Source organism: Pteropus alecto, unplaced genomic scaffold, assembly GCF_000325575.1.
Source record: "Pteropus alecto unplaced genomic scaffold, ASM32557v1 scaffold20, whole genome shotgun sequence".
Lineage (NCBI taxonomy): Eukaryota > Metazoa > Chordata > Mammalia > Chiroptera > Pteropodidae > Pteropus > Pteropus alecto.
This window is the reverse complement of record NW_006436298.1, coordinates 43,290,752-43,313,977: the sequence shown is the minus strand read 5'-3', so window position 1 is coordinate 43,313,977 and position 23,226 is coordinate 43,290,752. Positions and strand designations below refer to the sequence as shown.

The window sequence follows — 23,226 nt, the reverse complement described above, 5'->3', positions numbered from 1 at the left end:
GCTAGATAGGTCTTTATTCTTGTCCCCTCAAAGGGAATTGAAAGGAAGCATTCTTATTAGTCTGCCATTAACCAAATATTCTACCTCCAAGTATATATTCTTCTGAAGGAAATTCATTATCACAGTTATTATGGGACTTTAGGAAGAAACTCTGTTGAAGTCTACCTTTTCTCAGAACCCTAAATTCCAAGTGTCTTTGAGGTACATTCTTACCCCTGGGACGCTCACCTCTTCTGCAGTCTGGCCCACAGCAGTTTCCATCTCCAGCAAGTCTCCTCTTCTTAACTGTACTGGTGGAGATGACACACTAGTGTTTACTGTTCTTTAATTTGCATGAGGACATCTTTCTCTTCTGTGTGGTATGGTCTACTTTCTTCGCCCTCCTTCTCAGGGGAGCAGTGAATAGCAATAAAAGGGGTTCTCTGCTCCTGTTGGTGGTGTGGTGGCTGAGGTGATGGTGGTAGGGTGGTAGGTATGCATGAACAAAGGTGGGTACTATGTCTGCCTAGAGTAGATAAGCCCCTCTCAGTAGAGTCTGGCCTGCTCCACTTCCTCTCTTAGGGGCTGAGAAACAGTCATTATTTGTGCAAGGTTGTCTTCATACCACAATGTTTCTTTTTTCTGGTATCTAAATGTCTTCTTGACTTTTGTTTTCCTCCTCCTCCTCCCTCTCCTCTTTTTCTTGTCCTCCTTTGTCTTTAGCCAAGCCAGGGCAACATGGAAAGCATGGCAGCTAAAGCCCTCCTTGACTCCATACGTCACATGCTCCTGAAGGACCTCTAAGCTGGGAAAGACCCGGCAGCAGCCCATGCACCTGAAGCCACTGTCCAGGGCCACCAGCCACTCAGGCGTCTTGGCTCTGGAACACTCCCCCAGAGCTGGAGTCTCTGCTGGGCTGCTGACCTCCTCCTTCTCCTCTTGGTCTCTGCTGCTTAAGCTGGACTCGCTGTCGGTTAGGAGATCCTTCGTAGACACATAAGAGAGGGTGGCTTTTGTAGGAATCTTTTCACGAAAGGTCATTTCTTCCATTCTTGTCTTCTTCTGGGGGGGCTCCAATCCTTCCTCTGTATCCTGTAAGACTGCCACACCCCTTTTCATTTGGACATGCATATAGTAAATTTTCATGACTCTCTCCTTTTTCATATGTACTGAGGACATAAAAGGCTTACTATTATTAACCAAATGTAATGGAAAAGAGCTATGTGAACAGGGGGAGTCTATCTCCCATTGCTTCACGTCCTCGAATAGAGGCATCTCAGGGGATCCAAGACAGGAAGCATTTTGATGCGACTGATGGATTCCTAGGAAAGAAAATGTCACACTTAAGAAAATTAGAATGAGTGTGTAAAGACTGTAGGATTTAAGATGACCATGCCCTATGGGCATGTGAGGGGAAAGTACAGGTACATGTGATATTTCAGAATTCTGCATGTGGTAGGCTTTATCTGAGGTGTATACATGGAATAGCTATGTGGGAATGAGGGTGTAGCATTGTATGTATGTTCTCATATATATGTATGTTCTGGGACATATCTGGTGAGTGTTTTTGATGTTGGTAAAAGGGGATGGAGAATAAGTATGTGCATGTTTGTTATGTGGTGTGACAGTGCATGTGAATAAATGTAGGGGTGATACATGATCTTACAGCAAGACTTTCAGCAAGACAGCAAGACTTAGAGTATTAGAGGAAATGTATGTGATCTCTTAGAATGTGCAGCTCTATGAAGGTCTGAAGACTTTGTGGCTAACGTGGGAAGAATTAGAAAGACAGTAAGTGAAAGTCCATTTCCCTCAGGGCATAGAGTTTTCTAGATTTGTCCTAGAATGAGGGATTTAAAACAGATTATCTCTGTGAGGGGATATGGATTATTTATGAATTAGTAAGTAAATGGGTGAGTCTGATTGTGTGAAGGAATGAAGGTAAGAAGGGTATACCTATATAATGCTTCTAGAGAATGGGAAAGATAGATGGGAATGAAAGCATGCATATTTGAGAGAAAAAATGAAAAGAAGGAGAAATGGAGCCATACCTGGTATTAAAGAGTGTAGTTGTGTGAGTGTGTGGGAAAATGAGTTTGTGCTCATCTGAGGAGGAAGGTTCTGATTAAACTCCTGTACACATATCAGCACTGTCCAATACCTCTCCCACAGCTGTCCTATCATCCATTTGTAAGAAATTTGTGTGAAGAACTTTGCCTATGCTTAAAGGCACACCCCTCTACAGAAGATTTAGTACCAGTTCTTCTGCCTTAAAGCCCTTTCCTGTTTTTGAGGGGAAGGGAAATAAGTAAAGAGTGGGCCAAGTAGCTTAGTTGTATCCACTGTCCACGCTCAGATCCCACCTTTGTCTATTCCTTACCATCTTCAGCAGCAGGAAAAAGTTGGCCTGTAGAGGTGATACAAGAGAAATATTCTGAAGCAGAAGACTTTTCTTCTGCTGTCTGACTGCAAGCTGGGACCACAGCACATGACTCAGGCTGAGGAGCATCCACTTGAGTGTTCCAGAATTCTAGGGAATGGAATAAAAAAAAAAGAATATTGAGATGTGGCACTTTCTGGGGTCTGTGTCCATTCAAAAAAGTCATGTTGAGTGGACATTATATATCAGGCATCGTTACACACATGGCACTTGCTCTCAGAAATTAAGGTGACTTTTCCATTTAAAATTTCATTTACTACAGAGTATTAATAAACCATTATTAAAATTGTGTGTGTGATGGATGTCAGTGGGGCTGGATATCTATTTCTGAAGATCTATACAGAATATCAAAAACTTAGAATCATGCCTGAAATACTGAAATATATTATGCATTAACTGAAATTTGGATAGCAACTCAATTTGCCTCATAAAAATTGTACAATTAGAGGATATGGGATACAAATGTTATAAAGTATTCTGTATGTATACCTATTTATATTAATATTTATATTAATGTGGAGATATGTATATAGAGAGAAATGTAAAGATAGATGTAAATGTAAAGATAGATAGATGATAGATGATAGATGGATAGATAGATAGACAGACGACAGACAGTCAGATGATAGATAGAAAACTTTTTCAGGGTTCTCTAATATCTGGTGCTGGAGATATTCAGTTGAAGACTTTACAGACTTGTCCCAGAACCTTCTCATTCAGATCCTTTAATAGCCTCTTCCAAAGGAGATAGGAATAATTACATGATATATTTATGTGCATTCATTAGAAACAGAGACTCTGGGAAGTCTTTGAGAGAAGGGGCTATTTATAGTCATTGCTGAGCAAAAGAACTCAGTTCTAATTCTAGGTCATCATCCCGTCCCACCTCCCACTTGATTTATTCTCAGTTCCCCGTCTCCACAATCCCAATACCATTGTGAAAAGTCTCATCCACAAAAAACGAAGAGGTGATGTATTCTGAGTCTAAATCCTTTGGCATCTGGCTGTGGCCTTGGGTCAACTTAGAAGGTCCAGGCAGAGGAATGTCTTCATCTGAGTTTAAGAATTCTGAGAAAGAGAAGAAAAATCAGATAAATAACCTTTTTTGTCTTCACCAAACATTCAAGAAATACCATGTACAATAATAACACACATGATACTTGTCCTCATAAAGATTATAGTCTAGTTTCTGTTAACTGTTCCAAAAATCTAGGTATACAAAAATATTGGCATGATGTGTCTGATTACCTATAAGTGGCCTATGTTGTTTCCTGCAGTATATCAAAGGCTCAAATTCTTGCTTAGTACATAGAAATGTGGCTGAATTTTTTTATTACTATTCTATTTACTGGAAGAATAAATGTGGATTATGTATGCAGGTAATGTGCTTCAGTTCATCAGCTGTGGATTATCATGTGAAAGTCCTGCTCCTTCCTGGGAGAGTTAGAAATTACAGGAAAGAATCCACTGACTTCCATTTCTTGTCCCCAGCCTTCTCTTCCAGCTATGTGTTCTCATGGAACCTCACACTGAGGCCTCTATTGTCAGAGCTTTTTTGCAGGGCCAAGGCTTTGGGGGAACTGCTGGGTTCTGAGCTTGAGCGGGAGACTTCAGTAGGTTCTCCGAGGTTGGCTCCAGACTACATCTTCCAACATTAACCACAACTCCCCTCTTAGGAGCTTACTTACTCTTAAGTGGTACAACTATCACTTGGCCTGGTCAGTGGTATTATCTTTCTCAGTGTCCCCTGTCCATACAGAGCTCTGCCTCAGGTTTTCATCTATACTCACCATTTACATTGCCTATCTTGAAACCTTCCCAATTTATAGGTAAATTCTACATTTTTGTTTTTTCCTAGTAAAATGTGTATATTTCTTGAATTAACTCTACCTCTGTCATGATTTAAATATATTATGAAATTCCCAATTAGTTTATCTTGCTTCCTTTTAATCTACATTTCCAATGGAAAGGACTATACTTTTAATTTCACAAGCTTCAGTAAATAGGTAAATTCTTGTTCCTGATAAAATAACTCAGACATGTTAAGTCCTTTAATATGTTTAAAAACTTCAAACTTCTACTTCTCAAAATACATGCACTTTGTCATTTAGGTCATTGGAGAGTGGCTGGTGGATCATGCTGGGGGAGTGTGTGCTATATTTTTTAGAGCGTTAGTGTGTTTGCCATGTTTGGTGAATATAGTCTGATTGTGTGTGTGTGTGATGTTTCTTCAACAATTTTATGTAGTGCATGTAGTAGTGAGATGGCCATTGTATGTGAAGGGAGTGTGAATGTGATGTGTTGGGTGACACTGCAGCATAACTTTGTATACGTATAGGCAGTTTGTCTTCCATGTATTATGAGTGATCTGTATGTCATGGATGATTGACATTCAAGTAATTATATAATATCTGTTTGTTTTATGTGAGAGATTGTGCGAATCAGAGTAATTTTGTGAGATCTGTTGAGACCATGAAAGTGTTACAGACTGGCCATGAGAAGAATAGATAGAAGAGAGATCATGTGAGCTCCTAGATTGTGCAATTATGTAAAGGGACTAAAGGATTAGGAACAGAAATAATTTTTAGAAGGTATTATATGATTGTGATATCTTCATGCATCATCAATATGAAATATAGAGTTCTACTTGAGTGGGATTGTTTGTGTGAGTTAGAGATTGTGGTATTAAAAAAATGAGGTGATGTTAGAATAGCTATACTCAACAGAACAAGTAATAACAAATGTTGGAGAGGATGCGGAGAAAAAGGAACCCTCATACACTGCTGATGGGACTGCAAATTGGTACAGCCACTATGCAAAACAGTATGGAGGTTCCTCAAAAAACTAAGAATTGATCTACCATATGATCCAGCAATCCCTCTACTGGGTATTTACCCCAAAGACTTGAAAACCCATATCCAAAAAGATATTTTCACACTGATGTTCATAGCAGCATTATTCACAGTGACCAGGACATGGAAGCAACCGAAGTGTCCTATGATAGATGATTGGCTAAAGAAGCTGTGATACATATATACAATGGGAAATTACTCAGCTCAGCCATAAGAAGAGATGAAATACTGCCATTTGTGACAACATGTATGGACCTTTAGATAATCATGCTAAGTGAAAAAAGCCAGTCAGAAAAAGCTGAAAATCACATGATATGTGGGATATAAACCTAAAAGCAACAAATGAGCAGGACAAACAGACTCAGGGACATGGACTAGTGGTTACCAGAGGACTATAGAGTAGTGGTTACTAGTGGGGTGATGGAGGAGGGGGGAGGTAGATGAGGTAAAGTGGGTGAAATATACATGGTTAGGGGGAGGGTGAAGTGGGTAAAGGGGGTCAAATATATGGTAGCTGAAGGAAACCGGACTTTGAGTGATAAACACACAGTAGAATATACAGATGTCAAATGATAATGTACACCTGAAAATATAATTGTATTAACCAATGTTACCTCAATAAACTTAATATAAAAATTTAAAAAAATGAGGTGAGAGAAAGCAAATTTTAGAAATGAATATGCTGTAAATTGGGAGTGTGAAGTTTTAACCTGTGAGGATATGAGCTTATGAGTATGTCGGAGAATATACGGAAATGGGAGTAGGGAACAGAGAATAAAGGGATGAGGTTTATAGCAGTAACTGTGAGAGATTATGGTGCTGAGACAAGTTGAAGGTGTGATGGAGTAAAAATTCACATCTGTTTTATGAGGGTAGGAGGTTGTTGGTGGAAACAATTTAAGAACCTCTTTCAAATCTGTACCCCCTCTTCATCCTTGAGAAGATGTACGCAGACAAAAGCAGAAACTACTGGTTCCTCCTAAGATGTTTTTTCTGGACCTTTCTGGCCATTTCAAACTGGTTACCAGAGATTTGCCCATAGTGTGACCAACAGAGTTTATATTTTCAGGTTCAAACTGTGTTAGTCTTCTCATTTCTCTGACAAGTCTGTTATTTCCTTAGTCCTCCATCTTCTCGAACATGGCCCTGCTCCGATATCCTGGCCCTTTTGGATACTTGCCTTTTTGAGATTTTCCTGGAATCTCAAGGTGTTTTTTGTTTATTTGTTTGTTTGTTTGTTTTCTTTAATATATAGATGCAATGAATATCATCTAGAGGAGAAAGAGATCTTGTGTTCTTGTTGCATTCTGGTTTGTATCAACTTATATCTCCTGTCTGTCAGCTTGTAGACAGGGAGAAAATCTTAGCTGGATCTTATAGCCATGCTTTTGTCTCCCTTTCCCACTCCCCACCTCCAGCTCAGACATCTCCACTTACGAGTATTCTTGTCCAAAGAGGCACAGGAGAAATATTTTGGAATAAAGGTATCTTTCTCTTCCTTCTGGGAAATACGACTAAGCTGCATAGTATCCTTTTGTTTCTTCAAAATTTCTGTTAAGGTGAAGGAAAATTAAAGAGATATATTCAATCTTTTATCCATTTGTTACAATTTAATGGCCTACTCTGTGCTAGGCACTATGGACACTACGGTCTCTTTTCTGGTCGATAAATATTCAATATTTTAAAATTTTTGCCCAAGTCTTGGTGGCTAGTTTGATATAATATGCATATATTGTCTTTATGGAGTTTCAGAGGCTGAATAATGCCCTTCCACCAAGATGCCCTTATCCTATTCCCAGAACCTGTGAATGCAACTGTATAAGGCCAAAGAAACTTTGCAGATGTTATTAAATTAAAGATCTTGAGATGAGGATATTGTTTTGGGTTATATGGGAGGGTCCTAAATGTTATCCCAATGATACTTATAAGATGAAGGCAAGAAGGTTAATGGTAGGAGTAAGAGATGTGACAATGGAAGCAAGAATTTGGAGTTTTCAAAAAGACGAAAGAGCTGAAAACTAAGAAGTGTAGGAGGCCCCTAGAAGCTGATAGAGACGAAGAACAGATTCTCCACAGGAGTCTCCAGAAGGAACAGCCTTGATTTTAGCCTCCTTCCTAACATATGACATATTTTGGACTTCTGACCTCCAGACCTGTAACTGGATTAGTTTTAGTTGTCCTAAGCCACTAAATTTGTGGTAATTTGTTACAGCACCTTATAATTAATAAGTAAATATACTAACCTTAAACTTAAGATCTCTATGTACTCCAGAATGACTGGGGACTTTCCCAATGGGTAGGCCCTATTTACCCAATTTTCCTTCTTTCCTGAGTGCAGAGTTGCTTGTTTGAGTCAATGATGTTACCTGCTCTTTGTGTAAATTAGAAGCTTAAAATACTTGATCTCCCAGTCACTATCTTACATGTTATCGTCATCCAATTATTACTCTGTTTTATTGATCAGTCTGAATTAGTAATTATTATTTGGGGTGTTTAAATCATCAGTCTTACCAATTTATATTCAAAGTCTTACCAATTTCTTAGATCACCTTTTGTCCCTATCATGTTTATTGTGTTCCATGTCATTTTTCTAAAGATTCTTTCTATGTCCTTTACATTTTCTACCATTTTTATCTGAAAAATGTCTGTGTTTCACACTTGTTCTTGTATGGTCATAACTGTTCTTTATCTTTAGCATACTATTTTATATTGTCATTAGGTTTCTACAATTGCTATTGAAAAATTTACTTTCTAACAAATCAGTGTGCGTGTGTGTGTTTTAACGTATTCTTTTTCTCTCTTGTTGCTTTAAGGTCTTTGTTATTGCAGTTCTGAATTTTTGGTATAGTATACTTGGGTGTGAATTTATTTTTGCCTATCTTGTAATAAGCTTCCTAATAATGTTTCCTGATTCTAAGGCTTTATGTCTTCTATCAGTTCTAAAAAATTCTTAGCCATTATCTCTTTGTTTTATTCTCCAGAAACTTCGATTTGACATAAGTAATATTTTCACATTTTATCTTTATTTATCTTAATTTTTCCTTTATATTTTCCATCTATCTCTTTGATTTATATTGTAGGTAATTCTTCAGTTTTATCCATCAGTTCACAAATTTTCTTTTCATTTGTGTCTAATTTGCTGTTTAACCCATGAACATTTTAATAGTTTCTAGAACAATATTTGTCATCTCTAAAACTACCATTTGGTTATTTTTAATCATTTTTTTCTTGATAGTTTTTCTATATAGTTAAGAATTTTAAATATTTTTATTTACTGTCACTATACCATTGCTCAATTAAATTATCTTATTGAGAGTTAAAACTTGCTGTTTGTTGCTTTTGCAGAATCTACCTTACAGTTATGTGTTTTATAGTTTTAGATTGTGAGCTTATCTTCAGCAAGTCTTTATGTGTAGGACTCTTTAATATGATTGACTAACAATCCAGAGAGGTCTTTTACATTTTCTGCTGTCAGTACTCTGGAATATACTAGCTATGGTTTAATTTTATATTAATTCTTCACTTTTAGGTTTAACTGAAAACACAGCAATACTGTGCCTATGAATTCCACCTTTCCCTTAATAATTGACTTTTTTCCCAAAATGTATATACAGAGTTTCTCCTCTCCCTGCCCCCAAATGAAAAGTATTTGTTCTAAGTTCCTACTAATGGTACAGAAACAGACACAGACCCCCAGGTAGGAGGGGAGGAAGAAAAGGATATGACTGAACCCAAAATATGCCTTTCTCTCAGTGCCCTGCTTTGTCTAGACTTTAGCTACTCTCACTGCCCTGCTTTGCCTGGACTTTAGGGGCTCTCCTTTATTCTTACCGGTATAAGAGAGATTGTAAAAAGAGGAGGTACAAGACAAATATTCAGATTCAGAAGATTCATCTCTTTCTCTATGGATCAGGATATTATTCTCCAAAGAGTGTCCAAGTTGTGGGTTATATCTGGGTAAGTACGAGATTCCTAGAAAATGGAATAAAGTCTTAGAAATTGTTGGTTCCATTCTACTACACTCTTCTCCCCAATTGACCTACTTTGCATTTTATCCAATAGTCCCTCCTTACCAGCACCAGTGAGTTTGTCCTCAGAAGAGATGCAGGATAAGTACTCTGAAGAAGAAGAAGCTTCCCTTGCTTCTTGGCCTTGAGTTGGGGCCACTGTCTTGTGTGTATACTGCAAAGCATCTTCTTGTAAATTCGACTTTGCTGAGAAATTAAATAAAAATAGTAGAAATATAGTCCATGTTTGTGTATTTATCTGTCCATTAAACAAACAATAAGTCTACTATGCAACATGTTCAGTGAACACACATGGCCTCCATCTTCATGGGTAGCATAATTTGGTTTCTATGAAAATTTTAAATGTACAGTAATATTTACTCTGTCATTATGTCATGGGTAACTGAGTTTGCATGAGAAAGCTTCTTTATAAATGGAGCAGAGACTGCTATCTGTCTTCTTTCTACCTGAACATATGAGATTATATTTATCAGTTTCCTTTGCTTATAGTTCTGACCATGTGATTAAGTTTCTACAATGGAAAACGAGTAGAAACAACATATTCCACTTCTAGGCATAGCCATGCAAACTTCCGTCATGCCCCTATATGCTCCTCCCTTTCTTACCTGACTGGGATGTTAATAACCCAGGCTCTATTTGAAAGCAGCATGTTAAAAACAAAGTTTCTATCAGCTTAGGCCCATGAATTATCTCATGAAGGAGACTTGTCTTACTGGCCTGCACATATATGCTGATTTGTTACATAAGCTAGAAATAGATTTGTGTATTAGTCACTAAAGTCTAACCTACTCTAACCAATGAAGTAGAGATGTGATATGTATTTGAGAGGCAAATACTTGGACTTGGTACATAATTAGTGGGCAATTTTGTTAGATATTAATATCTGTCTTGCCCTGGATTATTTATGTTCTATATGTATATAAATGTGAATAGGTGTGAATGCATGTTTTACACGTCTGATAGTTTATACTCAACAATATCTCTGAATATGCACTAATATTTTTGAAGGTGAAATGAAGACAGCCTCACTATCCAAGTCTTCTCCAAAGGTCTACTGGAGGATGCAGAAATACCAAACAAGCTGGAAATAACAATTTCTCTTTAGCAGTGAGTTACCACTTGGAACTTTGGGGTTGGCTCCAATCTGTTTCCCTTCCGCGCCTGAGCAATGGCTCTTCTTCATAGGAGTTTCTTGTTTACTTTTAATCTCCATAGCAGCCAGAACTATTTCAGTTTTTCATTTTTCCAGAAAGAGTCAAACTTTCTCTTCAATTCAACCATCATGATTAAATGACGTTTTGTGTGTGTGTGTGTGTGTGTGTGTGTGTGTGTGTGTGTGTTTGTGTGTCCTGTTTTTTTCTTACATTTCATCTAGGAGCCCCACATTTACATTTTCATAGACTGACACAAAACAATTTGTTTTTACTCTTAAGTAAAATCTTTAAGACATTATACTTTCATCCCTACATAACCCGCTTTTATTGTTTAAACTTGTTTTCCAATTTTTTTCTTACCTCCATGAGCCACGTTTTTTTTTCTTTATTAACAGGAGAAAGTAATATTGGAAAATTTATAACAACATCATTTACTTAACAATGCCCTTAGGCAGAAATCAAATAAAGGAAAATATATTTTGTAAGAAAAATTATACTAATCAACCATTACATCTGTAACAGATTAACCCAGAATGACATGGTATAGGTCGCGCAAGTCCTAAAGCCACAGAGACAAGGATCCCGCGTCTAAATTTTCTCTACTCTCAAACTACTGAGACCCTCAAAAAGACCAGCATACACACATTCAATCTCAATCTCTCCCTCTCCTTCTCCCTGCCCTCTCCCTCTCCCTCTCTCTTTCTTTAGAATGCAGATCCTTGTTACCATATGCCCAGAGAATGTGTTTAACACATACCTCTTGATATGTTCACACTTTGGGTGGAGGATGTGCTTTCCAGATGTTTCCTTTTTTGTTTCTTCTTCATGGTTGAATTCTTAAAGAGTTATTCAAATCAAATACTTTTCTCCCCCAAACTGAGCTCACATTGAGTCAGTTGATGAAGACAAGGAATCAAAATACGAGTACAGTCAATACAAAGAAACTACAGCGAATAACAACAAGTCACTTGAGAGGCTATTTCCTCACCAAATCACTGTCCTGAGCAGTGCTTAGTACACTACCAGGGCTGTTATGATGCAAGTCATTGCTAAGGCTTCAGCAGTATTCTATGACCTATGTACTATTACATCAGTGCACTTCAGGGACATAGCTAGTATTCACAGGACTGCAAGACTGGCACAAACTACAACTGACTAGAGTGTTTCCTTTTATCCAATGGAAATTCTACCATTAATCTGAATTTTTATATCTCTCACTTGATACGAAAACTAGAGGATAGATGACTTGTATAAAACAAAGGAAATTATTTTATGTATCTAGGGTAACCACATTATTAAATCTCAATGGTGAGGGTAAGGCAGTACCTGAAAAAAACTAGAACCATTCCTGTCTCACAGAAAATAGTAAATGTTATTTCTTTTTTGATAATGCTTAACTTACATACAAAGATGTTACTTATGAGGCATATATTGGTGTATATGTGTGGATTTGAGAACATCTCATAATTCCATACAACTATAACATTTATTGAATCTCCTTTAATATTGGAAATAGTCTCATATATATTTTTACAACAAGCCATTGTCTCTTTGCTACTTTTTTTCTTATAACTTCCCCAGAGGCTTAGGAAAAGAGGAAACCCTTGGCTTTACATTTCCTGGCTCTTGTCATAAATCCTGTTCCTGTCAAGCCTAAAAGTCTCATTCTCTAAGCTTCTATTCCAGGCCCCCATCTACATCTTCTGGAAACAGCCTGGCTCTGTACAGGGTTTGAACTCTGTGCTTGGTTCCATTCTACATCCCATCCACGAGTGACTAAGCTTCTTCCTCAAGGACAATATGCATTTACTTCCAACATTAGCATTTATATCAGAACCAGATCATGCTTAAGCCTCCTTCTCCCAGTAAGCTCTGCAACTGGGTGTTCTCCCCAACTTACCATGGGCTCAACCTCTCATAGCCACTGAATGTAGGCACATTTATCAAGAAATTTTCAGCTTGTCAGTTATCAAGTAAAAACAAAAATTAGATACTATTTTACATATATCAAACTGGTAAAAATTAGATCAAACTATACAAATAATTAGAAAGATATGAGTAAAAATAGGAATCATCACAATCTAAAATGAAGTATTGATCTATTTAGTTGTTATGGTGAACGATTAGCCAACATTTTGTAAAATTAAATAAACATATTATCTATGACCTTATAATCTCATTCCATAAAAGTATCTTTACAAGGATAATGTTCACAGCATTATTTATGCTAGCAGCGAGGTGGAATTTTTGTTTAGTTTCGTCTACAAAGCAAGAAGAATGAAAAAGCAAAATATAGTATGTACATATCATAGAGTTAATTTCCAAGGATAGAAATCAAACCCATTAAAATATATTCCTATAGGTAGGAGTATCAAAAAGGAACTGGTGATCAGAGATAAACATAAATATATATGTATATATTTCAATAAAATAATCACAAGTGGTTCCTTGACCAGGCTAGTGACTAAGGAGAATTATTAACTCAACGATATATATTTTTTAAACAGAAAAAAATAAAAGAACGATTTCTCTCAGCAGTAAAATGGCTTGGATTAGGTCTAGATCTAAGAGAAAGGATTATTCTAAGGATCCCTTACCATGTTAGTTTCCTATTGCTGCTGTAGCAAATTACCATAAATTCTGTGACTTCAAATAAAAATTTATTATCATACTATTTCTATAGATCAGAAGTCTATTATGGATTTTAAATTTTAAAATCAAGGTGTCAGCAGAATTGGTTCCATGTGGAAGCTTTAGGGGAGAATCTGTTCTCTTGCCATTTCAAGGTTCAAGAGGCTGCCTGCATTCCTTGGCTCTTATTTCCTTTCTTCATCTTCAAAACACATCACTCCAACATCTGCTTTTATTGTTACATCTCCATTCTAAACTCTCCTGCCTTCCTCTCATAAGGACTCTTATGGTTACATTGACCCCCACACAGCAATCCAGAATAATCTTCCCATTTCAAAATCCTTAGCTTAATCCCATCTGCAAAGTCTCTTTTGCCACTTAAGTTAATACAGTCAAAGGTTCTGGGGATTAGGGGGTTGACATTTTCTTCCAGGGAGACAGGGAGGAGTGAGTTTTTTAGCCACCACTTCAAGACAAAAACAGGGTGTCAGAGTAAATTTACCTATTGTAAAACATAGTAGGCCGACAATAGAAAACCCAAATTAAACAAGAGCAATTGGAAAAAAAAAAGGACACAGCAATTATGTAAACATATTGAATAAAACAAAGTAGAATGAAATAAACAAAACCCCACTTTGAAATTAATCATGACCCAAGGAACAGCAGAATAATTACATGAGAATTTTTCATGCTATAGTTTAGGCAACTAGAGTCAATAAAACAAGAGCTCTGAGACAAGATAGTAAGTAAATGCACAGAACTAAAATTGAAAAATTTAGACCCAAGGAAGAAAAGAGTCTAAATAAGATCAAATAAAAATAAATAAACAAATTAGAGCCAGAAACAAATAAAACTTAAAATTGAATAACTGGTATGTAGATTATCTTATAGATAAGTGTAAAAGGAAAAGATAAATATAAAATTACATAGAAGACAATAGATAAAAAAAAAGTAAGGCCAAATGATGCGACATAACAATAAAGAGGTTAACAAATAAACCAGATAGGCACTCAAGATGTAATACAGTAAAATATTCCTAGGATGAAAGAAGAACTGAAACTACAAATAAAAAGGATACACTTTTTTTTTCAGGAAAAAGAAAACGACAGAGGACAATTTATAGAAATTCGTAACCCCCAGTTACATTTTTTTAATCTTAAATGATGAAACAAACAAAATTCTTCAGGTGCCCTAAAAGAAAAGAGCAAGTGATTTATAAGCAATAAACACTAAGCTGGCTTTACACTTCTATAAAGCAATATTTATTGCTTGAAAATAGTAGATAGTATCTGCAGATGTTCAAAGAAAGCTGAGATGCTGCAATATTATTTGCAGCCACGTTGATTTCAAGTGTAAAAACAACTAGCACACATTGTTAAATGTGTGTTATAAGAGCTATTTCTGAAAAAGTCACTTAACTCTGTAATAGAGCCAAGTCAAAAATCAATAAAAATGCCATGAAAAAAGACAAGTACAACACTCCATGCCAGATGACAATAAACATTGATAGCAAACATCTGAGGATGGAGGTGGAAGTGGGATGGAAATTGACTGACTCTATTTTATTATACCATTTTCTATGAATAAAGTTGGGTTTCAGGGCCTTTAAGCACTGGTCTAGATCTACTGTTTCAGACTTTGTTATCCTGTTGTGTTTTACCATCTGTTCCACCACAACCAAAATTCTAATTGTACCCCTGCGTGATGGTTCTCATCTCTGTGCTTTTGCTCAATCTGTTCTTGTCCTGAAAATTTACCAATCTTGAGCTTAATTAATATTGTATTTAGTATAATATATGGTTGTTTGGTCAAGTTTAAAATTTTCCAGGTCAGGCATATCTACTTATATATCTTTGTAGATCCAGTATCTTCTCACAAGTAAAAAAAGCCATACATGGATAATTATAACATTTTAAAAGCAAACAGAATTCTCTGTAATACGGTATCCATGAGCCTTACTTGAAAATGCATCCAAAAAAATTTAATGTGACAATGAAATCCAGCCAACCAAGAAATGATTAAAAGAATCACTCATATGCTATGAATATGCTAAAATGACTGGGAATGAGCAATGAATCCATTTAAATACAAAAATAAAACAGAACAAGTACAGAGATTATGATTACAGAAGAGAAAGATTTTAAGACCTTTTACAAGTAGAAATAGCTACAGAAACTAGGAGACAGGGAGAGAAGAGGTGGGTTAAAATATTGTTAATTTCATCTTTAAGGGCAAGATTTAATTGTTACAAACAGTGAAACAAAATTATACCCATTTCAATATTAGTTATCTTTAAATCACATAGGATATTTTAAGTATTAATAAACTTACATTTATAAAATATTTAAAGTTCAACAACTATTAGCTTCATTTCTGTATCATTTTTTTCTGATAAATTCAAAAATAAGTAAATTTAATATTTTAATTAAGTATAGTATGATTTAATTTCTTCAAAATAACTTCTGCTCTTCTTTCCATCTATCCATTCATGTATTCATCCATCAAATCATTTGTTCTTCTATTTGTATATCAGATATGAATATAGATATTCAACTATGATGATATCCTACTAATGTTAAAAATGGTTAGATTTGAGTAATTTGGAATAATTTTTAAACTTATAATTTTTAAAAATTTTTAATTTTCATTTTAATATCTGAAAACACTAAATTTATGTTAAAAGTTAAATGTAAATATGGGGGAAATATTTTGAAATCGGATAATTAGTTTAGCATTCCTTTCTCTGAGAACTTCCTCTTTTAAAAGTACTTTTGCTTAATAGTCATTACATTTTTGAAAGTTTCTGATTTTTAAATGAGTACAATAGGGTTGTTTCTTAAAAACACAAGGTAAAATGTATGTGGAAACTGATTAAATTATATAAACATCAGCCAAAAATGATCAATGATAGCACAGAAACATATTCAATAATATTACTGACCTATTCAATCTGATACACTACCCAATGATAGTAAAATGTATATGAATATAATTATATCTTATGACTACCCAGCTGGGTACTGCTCTGAACACATTTTCACGGATGAAGGTATTTTTTGTTTTGTTTTGTTTTTTAACATAGGCCCTCTAACATTTAATGATAAGTCATGGCACAAACTCTTCTTAATAGACCATTATAGTTATACATAAAGTTGGGCTGAGTCAATGATATATTGTTTTCTATTGAATTTTTAATAGTAGAAAAAAATTCCCCAAGAAATAAGATGTCCACCAAAATGTAAACCCCATAGGAGCTGGATCTGTGATATGTCTGGTTAATTGCTATATCTCTAATATCAAAAATAGTAGTATTTACTGTTTGACATGTACTGAGCAAATATATGTATAAATCTACAAATAAATAAAGATGAATGAATTCAGAGAGTCAGAAGTGTGTTGAGCTTTTCTCTGGCTTTAATTAGTTAACTTGCATTAGCTGAAGAAACAATGCGTCACATAATAGAACATATCTACATAGAATATTTTAGCTTTGAAACTCATTTATATACATCATTTCTTCTCATAAAAGAATGGGTATTAATCATAATGTATAAAGGGGAACGAATGGGTAAGAAAGCCTCAGGCAGTTAAGCAATCTTCCTGGTCTTATGACTAATGAATATGGAAAGAGTCTCTTTACTAAATTAACATGAAACGAAACTAAATTGGTCTTGCCTTGACCTAGAAGCTGTATTCTTTTTTGAATGCTGTTCTTGATAATACAGTGCACAAGCTTACTACAGCCATTACTTGTCAGGTTAATATATCAGTGGAAATTTTGATTTAATGAACCAGCTATACAATTTTTAATGCCTAACTTTTTAACACTTCCAAACAGCAGATTTCATAGAGGTCAAAGACACTGACTAGAATAGCACTCCCTCTCAAGAGGAAGTTTGAATAATAGACTTCATACCCTAAAGTAAGATCCAGTCTGTACCAAGTCTCTGTTGAATCAAAGCTGTCCAAAGAGAAATGTGAGGCTGAATAAAAAGAAAGAAAAACCAGAATGTAAAAAGAAGGTTATGAGTTAGCCTTTACAATTTTTATCTACTTGGCCTTTGCCTCTGACAACTGGTAAAAGGTGGAATAAAGCTCAGAGGATTAGGTACACAGGAAAAATGCAAAAGAGGGCTAAGATCCAAAACCTTCTCCCAATCTTCTCCTAATTCTTCCATGTATTAAATGTGTAGCTTGAAAAGAAAAAGGTTAGTTCTGGTAATGACCTGGCTTGAGTGGGATATATAAATATAAGGCAGAGTATTTCAACAGCATGGGCTTGGGAGAGAGCCCTGAGTGGAAATCCCAAATCAGTCACTTAGTACCTATTGGAGGTTAGACAAGCAAGTTGAACATTCTGTGTCTCAATTTCTTCATTTTAAAATGGCGGCAATCCTATGGAGTTGAAGATTAAATAATAAAAATCTTAATACAGTCTCTGTATGTTTGTTAGCACTGAATGAATCCATATATCAAGAGTTGATTGTTGTCTACAGCTATGCTACCCTGAACAAGCTTGATCCTGTCTGAACTTGGAAGCTAAGCAGGGTTGGGCCTGGTTAACACTTGGATGGGAAACCACCTAGGAAGACCAGGTGCTGTAGGTGTAAAAAATAAAAAAAATAAGGGATTGTAAACTGACAAGGTCCTTGCAATCTGTGAGGTCAACCAAGGGTTGCTTTGCCTAAAAAAAGAAAAGAAAAAAAAAAAAAAGAGTTGACCGTATGCTGAATGCTTTCACCTAAGTAATGGTATAAGAAATTGCAAATATAAGTTAAATCAAAATGTCAGGGTTTAGCACTGAAATGTTCGTAAAACCAAACTGAAGAGATTTAAAATAGCTAATTTATTTTCAAAATTTATTCTGTTTAAATATTTTCACATCTTACTTAATTTTAATGATGGAAGTTAGTTTAGTCATTTTCCTTTCTTTGTTCTTTTATTGGTCCAAAATGGAAATTCTCATTTGCCTTTGACATTCTTATGAAAGAATTGCTTCTCAAAAATTTTCTTGAAAATTGACATAGTGTTGCTTTGTGAATATGTTTTTATGTTCTCCATTTAAATACACTTTAAAGTGGGATCATTGACGGATTAGATGTAAGAAGTATATCTGATTTCTGGCAATGGCTCTTTTAATACTTCTGGTGAGGAAACATCTTTTCCTGTGGTGATAAAAAGATATTTAACATTTTATTGTGTTAAATTACCTGTAGTTAAGTTTCTTTATGGGAGTGTGCATAATAGGAAAAAATAGTGGTCTACAACTTTTTTAAGAAACTAAGTCAATCACCACAGGAAATAGCAGTTACTAATCAACATATGGTTTGCCAACAAAAATCTTAACAGAGGCATCGGTGCCAACTGCCTAGTGCCAACATCTGAGATTTTTGGAAATCTACAATATTTGTTAAATTATAATAAAAAATAATTTTTCTTATATAATTTATTATCTGTATGCCCATAAAAAATTACTATCTTAGTTTTGTTAATAAAAATAACTTTTCACAAAGGTGATATATATTAAAATAGCTACAACTGCCTCATAATTTGCTATTATTAATTTAAGTATATCTTGACATTTATTTTTAAAGTAAAAAACAGAGCTGGACCAGTGAAATCCTCTTCATGATAAACACAAATGAGAAAATATGAAATAGTTGTAATCTCAAAGTTATTTCATAGAGGAAACATTCTGGAGTATATTGTTAAAATCAATTTAAGTATGTACTTGATTTGTGAAAGGCTTAAGTAAACATAAATTGAATATTCTTTAAAAAGAAAAACAAAGACAAAAACAAATGTATGTCTATAACCCCTCCAAAAAGACTTAGTCAAATAAATGTTTACATATTAGGCTAGTAAAAAAAAGTATATGAAAATGTTTTTAAAAAGACTTTGTTAATCAATTATTGAATGTAAATATTTCCCTTGAAACAACTATTTTAGATTGCTATGCTTTTGCCTCTTGCCTGCTTCCCATGAAAGGTGAAGCTGCAACTGCTGTTTTGTATTTTCAAAAAATTATTTCATAATCTGAGGTTCATTTTACTGAAAACCTGGAATTTTGCTTTTTGGACCTGTTCTCTATAATGTCTTCTAGAACTTTTAGATCTGAATAAAGAATGGTAAAAACAACGATCCAAACTTCCTGGATTCTGTACTTAACTAGTTTTTATCATTTCCTATATTCTAATAACTTTCAAGTATATTTTTTTCAGGTAAAGTTTTTTCAGGTTTTGTTATTTTTTTTAACTGAAGAATAGCAACTACTTTCCTTCTTTCATAATGAAGAATGCCTTTCCCAATAAAAAGGTCACTACTACTATCACTTATCCTGAGACATGGAGGACTGTAAAACCTTTTTCTTCCTGTAATTCTTCTCCATCACTGTTACTTCCAAGAGGGCCCTCAGACCCTTTCTTTCTGTTGATTTTACTTAATGTTTTTTTTGTGTGTGTGTGTGTATGGGGGGAGGTCAGCAGGGGTTAAGGGACAAGTTAACACCTGGGGTTCTTTCTGTTGGTTTTACTTAATGTTTATTTTTATTTTTATTTTTTTTTATTTTGGGGTTAAGGGACACCTGGGGTTAAGGGAGAAGTCCAGAATCCTTTTCAGAAATCTTTAATAAAGAATTTGGAATGTCTACTGCTTTGAGTCCATGTTCCGTCCTGGCTAATTTTTTTCTCTTTAAATATTTATTGGTTTCCTTGCCAATATTTTGGCTTCTTTCTCCTTTGCTCATTGATAACAGCTCCCTTGTGCTGTGACTTCCTTGCATTATCATTTGAACTTAAAGTGTCCTTGAAGTGATTTTCTATAATGACTGCAGCAACATTTTGTCTTGTATCTTTTAAAGCTTTGACAGCAGATTTTAGCATCCATTTCATTTTTACAAAAGTCATTGAATCCTGATGACAAAGCAGAACTTTGATTTCGTAATTCATAGATTTTTTTTTAGACAGATAATACCTTGAAGATATCAATTTTGGTCCCTTTATTTAACAAATGAACAAAGTAAATTACTTTCAGTCAAAGAAATAATTATTGTGAGAGTAGGAGGAGATTCCAAATCTCTTAATTTCCAATGCCCTTTCCATTGAATTGTGCTGTTTCTTAAGGATTTTTTAAAGAAAATATTAAGTCTAGTTATTCATGAGTTAATCATTTAACTAAAAAAAATTTAAAAATAGAAAGATTTATTAATTTATTACTTTCCTTCTACTATGATTTCTTAATTTTTCTAAAATTTCTAATATACCTAAGGTACCAGCCCCAAATCTCTACTCTTCTTTGCAAACTCTAATGATAATTCTGATTTACCTCATCACTTCAACTGTCATCTGTCACCTCCCACCTCCATACAGATGAGTCTCAAGTTTATATCTCCAGGACCCTCAAGCCTCTAGTTTCTCTTTAACTTTTAATTTAAGTGAGCAAGCACCACCACAGAGGTCAATATACAAAACAAAACAAAATAAACTGTCAAAGAAAACATGCAAGTCTGGACATCAGTAAGAAAAACTTTATTAAGGGGAACTACTGCAATGGAGAAATTCCCCAAGTATTCAATCTATAAGTGTTCTAAAAGTCAGACAGAAAGGGCTTTATTGGGGAGGAATAAACAAGACTGAAAGAAACCAGGTATGGGGGAGTGGGGTGAACAGGTAGCATAATCAAACAGTTGAGCAGGAAATGTTTTTCATCGTCCCAATTCTTGGGAAGGGCCATAGAGAGTTGTTCCATGTCCCAGCGCTTGCATAACATCAGGGGCAAGTCAAAGTGTATAGAGGAGGAGAAAAACATAACTAAATTTTGATTAAGTCACATTAGTGGGCATTTTGTTCAGATTGATCAGTGAGAACAAACAGTACAATTAATCCTTTATTAAACAAAGAGTGGTGATTAAAAGCATCTGTATCTGGCATTGTCATAGGTAATCAAGGAGATCATCACAAGAGTCATCTAAGTCATATGGAAAAGGATAGCTCTTTGCACCAAGCTGTTTCTTCGAACACAAAAAGGTAGGAGCATTTCTTAATCATTGTTATTTTTCAGGAGTACAGGGATCAGGTAAAATTCAATATTGCCAAAACAAATACACACTTCTATTTTACCTCAGGAAATATTACTTTACCTTATTAAAATGTTTCATATTTCCAGCTTCTCTGTTCTAATTAGTAATATTACTAAGAGCTCAGCAGCTCTGTGACCAGCACTCAGATCTTTGGATTGCCCTTGATCACACAGCACTCCAAGCTAATATAAGAAAGCTACAGTTATTTGCTTGGGATAAAATGACTGCATTTCCTCTCTCTTCACCCACTTCTTGCCCATCGCTGTTACTTAAACTTTGGAGAACTACTTACTATAAATTTCCCAGGAGAAGTTTGCTACTCTACCCTGTACCATTCTGTATCCTTTTAAGGCTCTCAACTTGCTTTTCTCTGGCCCAACCTCTTTACTTTCCTAAAACCCCTTTCATTGTGCCTTTTGGAATGCTCCATTACAATCCACTTCCTATGTGTTCCCTACCTCTTCTCTGTATGTTCCCTGTCATTTACCTTGATGACACTGCTTCCGGTGTTCTCTCAAGTGGAGATTGCTTTTCCTCTCCTACCCAATGTTTCTTCAGTTTGAATAGTTTTTTTGAGGGGAGAGGGGAATGAAAGATCTCTGTTGGTGTATTTATCAGGTTTACATTACATTTATATATTAATCTATGAAAATTGACATCTTAAATCTACATATCTAAAAGTATTGAAAACATTTGATTCTTTCAAGTATCCTTGAGAAGCATTTCAATTTCCCTCATATAGCTTTTACATATTTCTTTTTATTCAAAAGTATTTTATTTTACATTTTTCTTTTAAGTGGAGTATATTCTTCAATATATTTTCTAGCTAGTTGCTTTTGTATGTGAAGATTAGTCTATGGCCATGCCCCCTTGAACAAGCCCAATCCTATCTGATCTCGGAAGCTAAGCAGGGTGAGGCCTGGTTAGTACTTGGAAGGGAGACCACCTAGGAAGACCCAGTGCGGTAGGCATAAAAAATAAAAAATAAGGTATTATAAGCTGACAAGGCCCTTGTAATCTGTGAGGTCAACCAAGGATTGCCTCGCCTAAAAAAAAAAAAGAAAAAATAGATATATATATGAAGATTATTGATTTATATGTTAATTTTATGTTTAACTTAACCCACAATTCTTATTCCACATACATGGAATATATTAGGTATTCTATGTTATATATATATATATATATAAAATATTGTCTAATTGTATTGGCTAATACTTCAAATACACTGTTAAGTAATAATGGCAATAGTGAATATTTTTGTCTTTTTCCTGATTGTAGAGGAGTTGTCCAGTTTTTTTTTTTTTCACTAAGTTGTTGGGTTTTAAGTCAAGATAAGTATTTTATTATGTAGGAATATTAGTCACTTTTCATTTTATTTAATCATTTGTAAATCAACAATGGACATTAAATTTTGTTAAATGCTTTTCCAGATTTATTATATGGGGTTATAGTATGTTTGGCTATAACATACTATACTTCTTAATACTGAATAATATCTGTTTTTTGGAATAATCCCACCTGGTTACAATGTGTTATCTACTTGACCTTTACTCTCAGTTCATACATTCATTCTTCAGCTGTATTGACTGTGCAATTCAACTCATTTGTTGTGTTTTTCTTCATCAACTATAATTTTCAGACTCAATATTTCCTGTAAATACTTTTAATGTCTTATTTTTCTTGATTCATTTTTCTAATGTCATCCCCTATATTTCTACTACCCGGTTCTATGAATATACTTTAACTGGTTAAGATGCTCTTATTTATTTATTTATTTATTTATTTATTTATTTATTTATTTAGGCAACCCTTGGTTGACCTCACAGATTACAAGAACCTTGTCAGTTTGCAATCCCTTATTATTATTATTTTTTTACACCTATAGCAGCTGGTCTTCTAGGTGGTCTCCCACCCAAATACTAACCAGGCCTGACACTGTTTTGCTTCCGAGATCAGTCAGGATCGGGCTTTTTCAGGGTGGCATGTCCATAGACAAGATGGTCTTTTTTACTGTCTTTCTCTTACTATGGTTGCTGTGCTAAAACACTTCCTTATTTTTTCT

At 34.9% G+C, this 23,226-nt stretch overlaps 2 pseudogenes; both read left to right on the top strand.

The window, feature by feature from the left end:
• The first annotated feature begins 17,572 nt into the window (after positions 1-17,572).
• Positions 17,573-17,691, top strand: LOC112480923 (annotated as a pseudogene).
• A 4,322-nt stretch (positions 17,692-22,013) lies between these two features.
• On the top strand, positions 22,014-22,132 carry LOC112480945 (annotated as a pseudogene).
• Positions 22,133-23,226: the final 1,094 nt, after the last annotated feature.